The sequence below is a fragment of the Aquarana catesbeiana genome, linkage group LG05 (genome assembly GCF_042186555.1).
Source record: "Aquarana catesbeiana isolate 2022-GZ linkage group LG05, ASM4218655v1, whole genome shotgun sequence".
Classification (NCBI taxonomy): Eukaryota; Metazoa; Chordata; class Amphibia; order Anura; family Ranidae; genus Aquarana; species Aquarana catesbeiana.
Genome location: NC_133328.1, coordinates 566,561,256 through 566,574,271, shown reverse-complemented (window position 1 = coordinate 566,574,271; position 13,016 = coordinate 566,561,256). Strand labels below are relative to the sequence as shown.

The 13,016-nt window shown below is 42.2% G+C and overlaps 1 protein-coding gene across 2 annotated transcripts in view; it reads right to left on the bottom strand.

The window, feature by feature from the left end:
- LOC141145355 (RNA-binding protein 12B-B-like) overlaps positions 1-5,488 on the bottom strand; it is a 40,796-nt gene extending 35,308 nt beyond the window's left edge. The window contains exon 1 of one of the 2 annotated variants that reach the window (XM_073631957.1): positions 5,339-5,488. The gene's annotated coding sequence lies outside the window, so the exon portion shown is untranslated. The remainder of the gene's footprint in view (positions 1-5,338) is intronic. The other variant, XM_073631958.1, reaches the window with a different exon arrangement.
- Positions 5,489-13,016: the final 7,528 nt, after the last annotated feature.

Genomic DNA, 13,016 nt, shown 5'->3' with positions numbered 1-13,016 from the left:
TGAACCACACTTGCGCTTCTTAGCATTTCCTCTGTCCACCTGTAGACTGAGGTTATCATATTCTGCTCGCCATTTTTGGACCATTCGGATATCCAACTTCTTCTCTTTGCAGAAAGCTGTAAGATTCTTGCCCTGGGAGTCCTCCACAATTCCTTTCTTGTACTCAACAGAATAACTCTTTCTTTTTGCACTCATCTTGTCTAATTGTACGGATACTCAGGAAAAGCAGAGATAGGCCAGCAAAGCTGATGTGTAAGGGCTGGCTTATTTATCAGGGATCCAGTGAGAACTGCAAAGTGGAGCTGGGATGATCTCTATGGGGTCTCTTGGCTCAGTAGCAGACTGCTTGCTAAAGTTTTTCCCCTATCCCCTGGTGTTTGTGTGGGGTGAGAGAGACCCACAGACTGTTGCTGCTCAGTGCTGGGGAGCAGCTTTACTTCTTCCCCTGAGGATACACAATACAGAGCGTCCTGCTCCTCACGTCAGTCTGAGGAGACTTTTACTTTCACTTTCACAGAACGACCTGACAGGCAGAACAGACCTTATTGATGAGGCTGGTCACAGGTCACATCCGAGATACAGTAGCAGCTGTCACGGTGGGGCAGATGAGAAGGGCTGCCCGACTTCTTTACCGCTCCGCAACACTACTGTATCACTAGGCATGTCATACGTCTTCTTTACCGCTCCGCGCCGGTACGCATAGCCACGCCTATCACTACGTCTTATTTTCGGGGTATGGCTTATATTGGGCTAATGCTTAGAAATCCTGCTACGGCTTATTTTATGGGTATGTCTTATTTTCGGGGAAACACGGTACATTCTGAGGAAAAAAGAACGCACTGGTGAGCTCAGCAACATAAAAAGGCCTGGACATCCGCAGAAGACAACAGTGGTGGATGATCGCAGGATCCTCTCTATGGTAAAGAAAAACCCATTCACAACACCCAGACAAGTGAAGGACACTCTCCAGGAGGTGAGCGTATCATTGTCAAAGTCTACAATCAAGAGAAGACTTCACAAGAGCAAATACAGAGGGTTCACCACAAGGTGCAAACCATTCATAAGCCTGAAGAATAGAAAAGCCAGATTAGACTTTGCCAAAAAAACATCTAAAAAAGCCAGACCAGTTCTGGAAAAGCATTCTTTGGACAGATGAAACTAAGATTAATCTGTACCAGAAGGACAGGAAGAAAAAAAAAAAGTGTGGAGAAGGCTTGGAACAGCTCATGATCCAAAGCACACAACGTCATCTGTAAAACATGGTGGAGCTTACAGTGTGATGGCATGCATGGCTTCCAGTGGCACTGGGTCATTGGTGTTTATTGATGATGTGACAGAAGACAGAAGCAGCCGGATGAATTCTGCAATGTTTAGAGATATATTGTCAGCCCAAATTCAGCCAAATGCAGCAAAGTTGATTGGATGGCGCTTCACAGTACAGATGGACAATGATCTAAAACAAACTGCAAAAGCAACCCAGGAGCTTTTGAAAGAGAAGTGGAATATTCTGCAATGGCCAAGTCAATCACCTGATTTCAACCCAATTGAGCATGCATTTCACTTGCTGAAGGCAAAACTAAAAAGACAGAAAAACCCACAAAGAACAACTGAAGACAGCTGCAGTTAGAGCCTGGCAAAGCATCAGAAAGGAGGAAACCCAGTCTTTGGTAATGTCCATGGGCTCCAGACTTCAGGCAGTCATTGCCAGTAAAGGATTCTCAAAAAAAAAATATTAAAACTGAACATTTTATTTATGATTATATTCATTTGTCCAATTAGATTTGAGCCCCTGAAAAAAAGGAGGGGGGGGGGGACGGTGTATAAAAATGGTTGCAGTTCCTAAAATGTGTACTTGATATTTATGTTCAACCCCTTGAATTAAAGCTGAAAGTCTGCACTTCAAATTCATTTAGATTGTTTCATTTTCATTTTATTCTTGTGGCAAAAGTATGAAAATTGTGCCTGTGTCCAAATATATATGGTCCTAACATAGAATTTAAAAGGGATACATTTTTCTCGAGGTTTACAACACTCTAGATACACTGTAAAGGATGGTGATTTATGATGCTCTAGATACGCTGTGAAGCACGGCGGGGGTCCATATCCCTGCTATCAGGGCCCCATCAAAGTTATGTGTTCAGATGTACATTTTCCTGTGTGCCACCACAACCCATGGTCCTCTGCACAGTGTGGTGCAATTCATGTAGGATGGACTCCTAACACATACATACACTGCACCGGCACCAACAACACATAAGGCCTGGTTCACACTATTGAGGGTGGATACAACCACCCGTAGCCAAAATGCATGGGGCTACCATTCATTCTTAATGTCACCCCCATTAGACGTCGGCCGAAACATATCGGCTGAAAATTACGTTAATCGGCATTTTGCCGATAAGAGAAAAAAGGTGCCTATAATGCATCAAAAACGCACACTATATTGCCATGACTTTACTATGCTTATGGTTTGCTTTTCATGGGTCATGTGGCTCAAAAAATGCATCAAAAATGTAAAACAGGTATTGCTGTGTTTTCAATTAATTTTTACGAGGAGGTGCGATTTCTTTACAGAGGTTGTAAACTCTAAATAAAAAAACCTGTAAGACATAAGCATAATGAGTTAGTATGCATCACATACTAACTTAGAATGAAACTGTTCCAGCACACTGCTGACGTTTTCCCCAGAGTTTCTTCTGGGTTCACAGGATCCGGCGCTGTGATTGGCCGGAGCCGCGAGGACATCACTCCCACGCATGCGCGCAGGAGTCGCCCTTTTGCGGGGCTCAGAAGGAATGGCACCCATGGCTGCTCCTTCAGAGCGCATGCGCCAGTGATGTTACTGGCTGCGCCCGCATGTAGCATAAACATCTTCTAAACGGTACATGTTGACAGACATTTACACTACCTATAGGTGAGCCCCATTATAGGCTTACCTATAGGTCAGCAAATGTCAGCAGAGGAAGTTTACTTCCTCTTTAACTAACCAAAAATGCAGCAAGCAAGATTTTTAACACCATAATGGAAGTGCAACAGACCAGTGTGAAGACATACATAGAAATTAAAGGGATACTATTTTCTTGAACTTTTCTTGAGCTAAACTTGCCAATAATGGCCGACAAATTCATATTCATTTAAATTGATATTAATTTAAAAAAGTCAAATATAATACAATTCTATATTAAAATGTATATATATTTTAAAAACTGTCATTTTCAGTACCAAAATTTCAATTTGGTGCACCTCTAAGCCCCATGTATCTAAAAAACAAAGCATGTTTGCAGTTGCAGGAAATGTTGGGAAACTGAATGGAGCTTTTCCTGACCGCCGCATTTTTAAAACGGTGCAGAAACCTTTATCCTGCATGAAACGCAGGGACAGCAGGCCATTCAAACAAATGGGCTGTTGTGCCCATGCAAATGTGGCCCACAAACCTGCAATAGTGTGAACCAGGCCCTTGGCAGGTTTGCGCGGGCACAGCAGACCATTCATTTGAAGAGGCCCTTATGCTTGCAATCCCAGCAGAATAAAAAAGGGTGCATGCATATTTTTTAAAACATGGTGGGAGGGAACTACCCTCTAGTTCCTGCACCTGCTGCGATGCATGGGGTTGACATTAAAGTGTTACTAAACCCACAACAGTAAAATCTGTCTGTATATGCAGAACAGCATGCTTGGTATAATGACTGTGGAACTTAAGGGGTTAATCCTCTGCATTGTGTAATAAGGCTATTTTTATCCTGTATGCACAGATCCTTCCCCTCCTCCACTGTCTATCTAGGGAAGGCCAGCTAACACAGGCAGGGTAGTAGAGCTGCACGATTCTGGCTAAAATGAGAATCACGATTTTTTTGCTTAGAAGATAGATCACGATTCTCGCGGCGCAACATCATCTTTCACATTAAAACAAAAAAAAAAAATTGGGCTAAATTTACTGTTTCGTTTTTTTTTTTTTTATTCATTGAAGTGTATTTTTTCCCTAAAAATTGCGTTTGAAAGACCGCTGGGCAAATACAGTGTGACATAAAATATTGCAGCAATTGACATTTTATTCCCTAGGGTCTCTGCTAAAATATATATGTTTGGGGGTTGCAAGTAATTTTCTAGCAAAAAATATTAATTCTAACTTAACAAGTGTCAGAAAAAGATTTAGAGACTTTAAGTGGTTAAACTTCCTGCATTTACAGGTTGTTTAAAAACTTGGCAGACTGCCTGGATTTGTTTTCTTTACACACAGAAGCTTCCCTTTGATCCAAGAAGAAAGAGTTATACAATGTTTCTTTTTAAAAACTTGGCAGACTGCCTGGATGTTTTCTTTTGACAGCTGAGAGAGCAGAAAAGTCTCTCCACTTGTTATATGAAAGAATCTGCAAACTCTGCAACAGAGATCGTCAGTGGGGTTGAATCGAGATCACGATTTTTTTTAACGATTAATTGTGCAGCTCTACAGGGTAGCCAACCTGCATATGCTCAGTTGTGTCTTATGCTGGAGAGAACATTTACTTGTTCTCAGGGATAGCCAGGTCACATAATACTGACATCACACATGTGGGCGTGTCTACAGATCAGCCAAAAAGGTATATAGTGGCAATATTTTAATGTAAAAAGAAGATTTATAAGCGGTGGGCACTGTGGGGGGGGGTGAACTATTTTAATATTACTGGGTTTAGTGACACTTCAAGAATGAATGGGGAGCCCCACAAATCTCTACAGAGCAGCACAATGTGGTTGCGGGAACAGCTGCGATTTCCTGCCCCGGCTCGGTCTAGCCTTATTCCCGGGTCACACTGGCGCGCTGTGATCTGCCCGCAGTGCGGGGGGGTGTGCGGTTTACCCGCAGTCCCATAGACTTCCACGAGGTTACTGGTTCTTTCTGCATTTTTGGAAAGCACCCCAAAAGTCCTGCTTGCTGCCTTCTTTGGTGCGCCTTCAGAAAATGCAGCAAAAACCGCGTGACTGCATAGAAGTCTATGGGAAGGCAGGTAAAAACGCTCGACCTTCACAGACCCGCACGCCACCAGTGTGGTCCTGGGTGGTAAACAAGCGCTATGTGTATTACAATGCACCCGTGTGATTGGGCCCTGAAGGTGGATGAACCATAATGTGATCAGACACAGTCCAATAGAACGAGACATTCACTAATCTGTAACACATGCGTTATAACGATCGTTATTCGAAGCGTCACTCCTCACAGTGAGGGGAACCAGAGCAGATACCGGCCGTTACGGCGCAATCACCACCCCGGGGGTCACGTGTTCTCGCCTCCTGCCCTCCCCCATAGGACCATCACACACAAGCGGCGGACTGGGAAGGCGCCCCTGGAAATAAAGGCAATTACCGTGTAATCCGCGGACCTCCGCCGTACGACCGCTCTCCGATCACACCAACGTATGGCGCTCACAATGCTCCGTAGGAGGAGGGGTCACAGCGCATGCGCAGTCGGGTCTCCCTCGCAGAGACAGCCAGCCAGAGACACACCACTATTGGTCGTACGCGGCTCCTGTACCAGAACAGGAAGTGCCGCTTACGTCACATCCGGGCCGCCCGGGTCAGGACGGAAATGTGATTATCTAAAAGGGACAGTGCTGTCACGTTTAAATGGGTGCACAAAGCAACCCTATGCATGACTACAGGTGATAGAGTCATTAAGATGGTTTCCTGAGATTCTTCTACCTATTTAGCAGGTTAGTTCACCTTTATCAGGAAACTGCCTCTGGAGGTGAAAACAAACTGTGCAGATCTGACCAAAGTCAAAGAATGCCCTTTGTTATAGGTGAAACCATTTCCATGCCTCCTGAAGCCTGACTGGAAAACTCCCAGGCTGTTACCAAGGACTTCTAGCTGTTACTGTTCTCTATCACAGGTGTGAGCTCTTTCTCTGATTCAAAGCATTTAGAGAGCTCACTCCTGTGATGGTGAAAAGTAACATCCAGGATTCCCTTAAACGTCCTGGGAGCATTCCAGTCAGGCTTCATAAGGTAAATTATATAAATGGCTTATGCCTATAGCAAGGGCGTTATTCAACTTTGGTCACAGCTACACACGTTGTTTTTATGTATAGGAGCCCCTTACCTGCATAAACAGTTTTTGGTAACAATGAGCTATGCCTTTAACCACTTGCCGACAAGTGCACGACCATATACATTGGCATGGCTGTGCAAATGGGCGTACAGGTACGTCCCCTTTAAGACGCAGCATTGTGGGCACGTGCCCGCAGACTCTATGTCCGCCGGTATCCTGCAATTGTGTCACGGTGCGGCAGAACAGGGAGATACCTATGTAAACAAGGCATTTCTCCGTTCTGCCTTGTGACATGACAGATCACTGCTGTCTGTGATCAGGAGCAGTGATCGCCGTCATGTCCTAGGCAACCCCCCCCCCCCGTTAGAAACACTCCCTAGGGCACACTTTACCCCTTTATCGGCCCCTAGTGTTTAACCCCTTCCCTGCCAGTGTCATTTACACCTTAATCAGTGCATTTGTATAACACTGATCGCTGTATAAATGACAATGGTCCCAAAATAGTGTTAAAAGTGTCCGATGTGTCCGCCATAATGTCGCAGTCACAATAAAAATCACGCCATTACTAATAAAAAAAAATAATAAAAATGCCATATATCTTTCCTCTGTTTTGTAGGTGCTATAACTTTTGCGCAAACCAATCAATATACGCTTATTGCAATTTTTTTTTACCAAAAATATGTAGAAGAGCACATATCGGCCTAAACTGAGGAAAAAAAATGTTTTTTTTATATATTTTGGGGGATATTTATTATAGTAAAAAATATTGCTTTTTTTTCCAAAACTGTCGCATTTGTTTATAGCATAAAAAATAAAAAACGCAGAGGTGATCAAATACCATCAAAAGAAAACTCTATTTGTGGGAAAAAAGGACATCAATTTTGTTTGGGTGCAATGTCGTTAAATTGTCAGTTAAAGTGATGCAGTGCCGAATTGCAAAAAGTGCTCTGGTCAGGAAGGGGGTAAATTCTTCCGGGGCTGAAGTGGTTAAAGAATAATTCCAGATATGAATATTTTATACATGGATACCTCAATGCAGCTTGGACCAGTGTAGCGCTATATTATATATATATATATATACACATATACACACACACATATATATATATATATATATATATATATATATATACATACATACATATATATATATATATATATACAGTATATACACACACACCACTACCTGGCCGATGCCCCTGGAAGCTGGAAATCACTGAAGTAGACTCCAGTGATTTCTACTTGCCCTGCTGATTTGTGAACATAGGAGGTCACTCAATCGGCCCAGCTGCCATTCGGAGAACACTTTGCATTTTCATAAAGTGGAGGGCCACCCTGAAAAAAAAAAATGCACCAAAAATCCTAAAAAATTTAAAAAAAAAATTTTTTTTTTAAACTTACCTGAACCCTTGTTGCTAGGCAGTCTTCCTAATCTGACTGTTCCTATTCCGCGGCGTGTTCTGCTTCTAGCTGAGCGCCCCCGTTGCCTTCTGGGAACTGTGTGTGTTCCCAGAAAACCACAGGGCCATTCACAGATCGCTCGCGCGTGCGCAGTTGGAAACTGGCAGTGAAGCCGCAAGGCTCCACTGCCTGTTTCCCTTACCTAGGATAGCGGTGCCGGGAGCCAAGGGACGGGTCGGCCTTGGGCGGCCGACATCGCGGGCACCCAGGACAGGTAAGTCTACTTATTTAAAGTCATCAGCTACAGTGTTTGTAGCTGCTGACTTTAAAAAAAAATGTAGCTGGCCAGAATCCCGCTTTAATAAATGCAAAGCATTCTCTAAATGGATAAAGTGCAGAGCATTACATAAAAAAAATGTTGTAAAACCGCACTAAATGAACTTCTAATAACACATACAAGGCAAGAAAAAAAATGAAAATTGTAAAGCAGCAATTCTTAGTGCAACACAAACAAGAGTGGAAAAAAATTATGAATCACACTAATTATTACTAATGATGATTCATAAATGAGCTAAAAACAATTGGGCTAATCAAATATTAATAAATACAGAAATTACAAAATGAATGTGATAAATTTGTAATTTGCAATAGTGCAGCAAAATCGTGAAATGTCCACAATAACAATACTATAAAAATACCACCAAAATTTCAATGCTGTCCATCATCCATCACCAAAAATCACTTGTGAATATCCACCACCAGCTGAAGAGAACCCTTACCAGCTCCGGTGGACCCCTTGTTATAGGGGTGACACTGGAAGTGTGAAGTATCGTTGAGATTTGGAAAAGGCACTGGCTGGGTGTTAAGCCACAGGTCCATCCCGACCCCCTATAACAAGGGGTCCACCGGAGCTGGTAAGGCTTCTCTTCAGCTGGTGGTGGATATTCACAAGTGGTTTTGGTGATGGATAGCATTGAAATTTGGTGGTATTATGAAACACATATTATTGTGGACATTTCACGATTTTGCTGCACTATTTTGCAGAGCATTACATCACTGACCTGCCTCTCCACCCAATACAATCAGAGAACACTTTGCATTTATTGAAAAAATGCAAAAGCACTCTCTGAATGGCACCCATGCCATGCAAGTGACTTCCTGTGTTCACAATTCAGCAGGGCAGGGCTCAGCAAAGGACCCAGAATCAACTAGAGATGACTGGAGTAGCGGTGTCTATTTCAGTGATTTTCAGCTTCCAGGGGCATCGGCCGTAGACTGGTATATACACAGAGTTACATTGCTCCCAGGAGCACCAGTGCAACTATGTAAAAATATTCATACCTGGAATTTCTCTTTAAGCCCAGCACATATGGAGCACAGAAGAGTCACCCCATGTTCTGGCTGCCTATAGTTGGCAAGGAGGGTGCACTGTGCAAGCGTAGTCAGTTTACTTACTGCTCACATGACTGTGGGCAGTTGAGGCAAGTGGGGCAGAAAGTGGGCATGTTAGAGCGTTGTGTGTAAACAGTGGCTATTAGAGCAGATGGAAAAAGTCATGGCCCGGCAGAAGGGAGGCCACGGTTCTCTAAGTGCCCACCACCAGTCTGGAGCATGCATGCAGTGGAGTGCTCATCCCACCATTCTTGAGTAAGGACAGTGCATCCAGGGCAGCTGCACCCTTGGTCCTGGCCCTGTATGTTGGAAAATGTGTCCTCCCTTTTAAATATATTATTTTTTATATCCATCTTTTACTATTTCTGTAATGTGTCCTCTGTGCATTGATAACATCCGTGAATGAAAGTTGTCTGAGTTGTTTTTAAGCCACTTATATTGTTTTCAGAATACTATAAGAAAGTTCACAAGTGTTCTCCCAATAATAACCATTGGCCTTGGAAAGAAAACTGAACCCTTACCTATCACAGTGTCATCGTTTGAAATAAATCGTCTTATCTGCATGAGTGAGGAGAGTTGGACAAACAGACTATATTGCGAGTAAGCTGCCTTGCTGGGGAAATTGGATTTTTACAGTGCTGCAGCCATGTGTTTTTTTTACACCCCCCAGCCGAAATAGTGACTGGGAGTGTGTGTACTTTAGTAAAGCAGACTGTCAGATTTCATATGGAAGTGATATACGTGGCTGTGAAGCTGCCTCTAACTTCCACGACCACTGCCGCGATGTGGCACCTGGGAAAGGCAGTGGGAGCTCAGCTGTATGACGTCACTTCCCGGAACGGAGGTATTCTCCAGGATCAGAGCTGGGGGAAGCAGCTGATGGTACATGGTCTGTTTTCCATCAGCTGCAGTTCGATTTGAGAGGAGACATCCAGGGTTTAATAGATAAAGAGAACCTGTCACCTATATGCGATCACATAGGGGGCTATTGGTCCCCTATGTGATAGCAATAAAAGTTATCTAAAAATAAATACAAATTAAAAAAACAAAAATGATTTAGGAATATAAAAATAATATTAAACATTTTTTAGAGCCTCCCACACACACCCCCTACAAAAATGCGTGCTTTGGGGCACCTACATATGAAAACGGCGATTATCCCACACATGTTATATGTCAGCACGCACGCCAGATGAGAGCCACAAAATGCACCTTCGCCTGAGTAGACAAAAATCCTTCCGCCGTCTCTTGCGGTGTGCTAATGCAGGATACAAGGGATTAAGGCAGGAAGTGAGTAAGCAATAGAATGCCTCCTCACCACCTGTCAAATGCTCTCTGAAGAGCAATCCAAATGCAGATTTATCTTTAGAGATCAAGTCACATGTGAACAAGTCCTGGAGTGGACCTTAACTGTATCTGAACACCACAAACTGAAAACACAATTTATTCATTTTTAAAGCAATCTCACACATCCATCCATGTCTTCATCGCTTTAAAAAAAAAAAAAAAAAAAAAAAAAAAAAAAAAAAAAAACACACAAGCCTCTAGTATTTCCACCCATAGCCAAAGGGCAGATGAGTCATGCAAAATTTACTTTCTGGAATCCACCTGTCATTAAAGTGGTATCCCATAGCACTTTCATTATATCCACTTACACACATATGCACACTTACACCTGGACTGTTTGTCCCCTTTATTGCTTGTATCTTTGTTTTTGCTTTAGTTTTGGCGTTTTCTTCTCTCTCTTTCACAGCACTTTCGCCAATACACCTCACACCCTCTTACACGCACATGCATAATCATCCTTTCAATCATCTTTTCACCTTGGCTCACACAATCACATTTCCACATAATCATCCTTCATTTTTCATTCTTTTTGTTCATACACCATCACTCACTGTTTCAACACAACTGTTTAAATAATAGATACACATTAAGAATGTATTCACTTTGGTATTAATTATTACTATGGTACTACTATAAGGTAGATATACATGTACAGTGAACATTGGAGATTATTCTGACCGTCAATTGATAATTTAGAATTAAATCTGTATTCCCTAATACATGATATAATGATATCTTTGGGGATTTGCTGCAGGTGAGGACCACCCACCCTTGCATGCCCCTAGAGGGTGCCCTAAAGTGTGACTCCTTGTAAGCCATATAAAGTGGAACGATATTCCACCTCAGAGTATTGGGCGGCCAAGGAACACATGGGACCATCGGACTGATTTTAAAGGAATTCTGGTTAGGAGATCCTGCCATTTATACCTTCCATTGGTAACTATACCTTATGTTTTCCATAAAATTGCTAATTATTGCTCGATATTTGAAATGCTAAATATAATTTTTCAACAGCAAACCAACCCCTTGAAGACCTTGATTGTATGGGTTGAAACACGTCACTTTATACAACAGACATTCTGATAGGTGATCCTGTGTATAATTTTGTGTTTGCATTTGGAATGGTGGGAACTCTCCCATATTGCACTTTACTTGGGGTGTGCAGCACCAATATCTCTCATACCATGTGTCTTCCCCATGCTAAAAGTAATCAAAATTTTTCATTTTTTTAAAAAAGTGTCAAACTTAAAAACGTAAAGTAAAATTAACAATAAAAAAAAAAAAAAAAAAAAAAATTAAAAGTGCCCTTCTCCCCGTGTGCTCGCACGCAGAAGGGAACGCATACGCAAGTCCCACCTACATATGAAAACGGTGTTCAAACCACACATGAGGTGTCGCCGCGAACGTTAGAGCGAGAGCAATAATTCGAGCCCTAGACCTCTTCTGTAACTCAAAACATGTAACCAGTAAATAAAAAAAATTTAAAGCGTTGCCTATGGGGATTTTTAAGTACCGAAGTTTGGCGCCATTCCACAAGCGTGTGCAATTTTGAAATTGGGCTAACTTTACTGTTTTTTTTTGTTTTTTTTAAAGCATGAAACTTTTTTTTCCAACAAAAACACGTTTGAAAAATTGCTGCTCAAGTACCCTGCGAGATAAAAAAAAGTTGCAATGACCGCCATTGTATTCTCTAGTCTAGGGTCTCTGCTAAAAAAAAAAAAAAAAAAAAAAAAAATCATATCATGTTTGGGGGTCCTATGTAATTTTCTAGCAAAAAGAAATTATGATTTTTACATGTAGAATGTCAGAATTGGCCTGGATGGCAAGTGGTTAAACTAATGCATTGTTGAACCACCTTTTGATTTTATTACAGCACTCAGTCTTTTTGGATAGGAGTCTATCAGCATGGCACATCTTGACTTGGCAATATTTGCCCACTCTTCTTTGCAAAAACACTCCAAATCTGTCAGATTACAAGGGCATCTCCTGTGCACAGCCCTCTTCAGATCAACCCACAGATTTTCAGTTGGATTCATGTCTGGGCCATGCCAAAACTTTAATCTTCTTCTGGTGAAGCAATTTCTTTGTCGATTTGAATGTATGCTTTGGGTCGTTGTCATGCTGAAAGATGATGTTCCTCTTCATGTTCAGCTTTCTACTAGAAGCCTAGAAGGTTCTGTGCCAATATTGACTGTTTTTGGGATGGTTCAGAATTCCCTCTACCTTGACTAAGGCCCCTGTTCCAGCTGAAGAAAAACAGCCCCAAAGCATGATGCTGCCACCACCATGCTTCACTGGTGTTCTTTTGGTGATGTGCAGTGTTGTTTTTGCGCCAAACATATCCTTTGGAATTATAGCCAAAAAGTTCAACCTTAGTTTCATCAGACCAGAAAACATTTTCCCACATGCTTTTGGGAGACTTCAGATGTGTCTTTGCAAAATTTAGCCAAGCTTGAATGTTTTTCTTCGCAAGAAAAGGCTTTCTTGCCGCTCTACCCCATAGGCCAGACAGGAAAAATACGAGAGATTGTTGTCACATATACCACACAGCCAGTACTTGCCAGATATTCCTACAGCTCCTTTTTTGTCGATGTAGGCCTCTTGGCAGCCTCCCTGACCAGTTTTCTTCTCATCGACTTGAGGAGGGACATCCAGCTCTTGATAATGTCACTGTTGTGCCAAATTTTCTCCACTTGATGATGACTGACTTCACTGTGTTCCATGGTATATCTAATGCCTTGGAAATTCTTCTGTACCCTTCTCTTGACTGATACCTTTTAACAATGAGATCCCTCTGATGCTTTGGAAGCTCTCTGCGGACCATGGCTTTTGCTCTAGGATGCCACTAAGAAAAT